We start from the raw sequence: 729 nt of genomic DNA, 5'->3' as shown, positions 1-729 counted from the left end.
CGAAAGCTATATATATATATATATATATAGCTGTCAAACATGCTATTTATTATTACGATATACAGCAAACGTGTCATATCAGCAGACAATATCCCATACAAAATATCCCCACAAAAGCACCGCATGACCAAGATTTCTGGTGGTGTAAACAATTTATTCCGAAGCAATATTTTATCTGTGTTCTGTCGGCTTTTACATTTATCTGCATATTTTTTCCGTCAGACTGGAGACATTTTTGCGTAACTGGGACCGGTCATATTTAAAACCCATCGAATCTGAATTTAAGACATTAAGACTTTTTAAGAACCCACGGCCACCCTGTTAATGCGGGGACACATTTCAAGTGAGAGCAATGATACATTGTGTTACCTTGTAAGATACATTGTTAATTTTCATCTCTGGCAAGCCATTCTTTGTAATCATCTTTGGTGAGCCAAATATCTTGAAACTTGCATTTTCCAGGCATCACGTTTCAGCGGTTTCAGCCTATTTTTTGCAATGTTTAACGGTGTGTGTGAAACGTTGAGGTTACCATCGTAGTAGTTTCGTGCGCGCGTGAACATCATGGCAACGTACAACACAAAGTACCTCACGCGGGAAATGCGCGTAACTAAGGCAAATCAAGCAAGCTAATATGCATAGGCCACGAAGTGTTGGCGAAATAACACATTAGCGGACCGGAGGGAATAATATGGATTTTTCCCCCCCCAAGAAAACGTCTTGCACAGT

This window comes from Sinocyclocheilus rhinocerous, unplaced genomic scaffold (assembly GCF_001515625.1).
Source record: "Sinocyclocheilus rhinocerous isolate Xijiao unplaced genomic scaffold, SAMN03320098_v1.1 scaffold1247, whole genome shotgun sequence".
NCBI classification, from domain to species: domain Eukaryota; kingdom Metazoa; phylum Chordata; class Actinopteri; order Cypriniformes; family Cyprinidae; genus Sinocyclocheilus; species Sinocyclocheilus rhinocerous.
Note: the sequence above shows the minus strand (reverse complement) of the source record.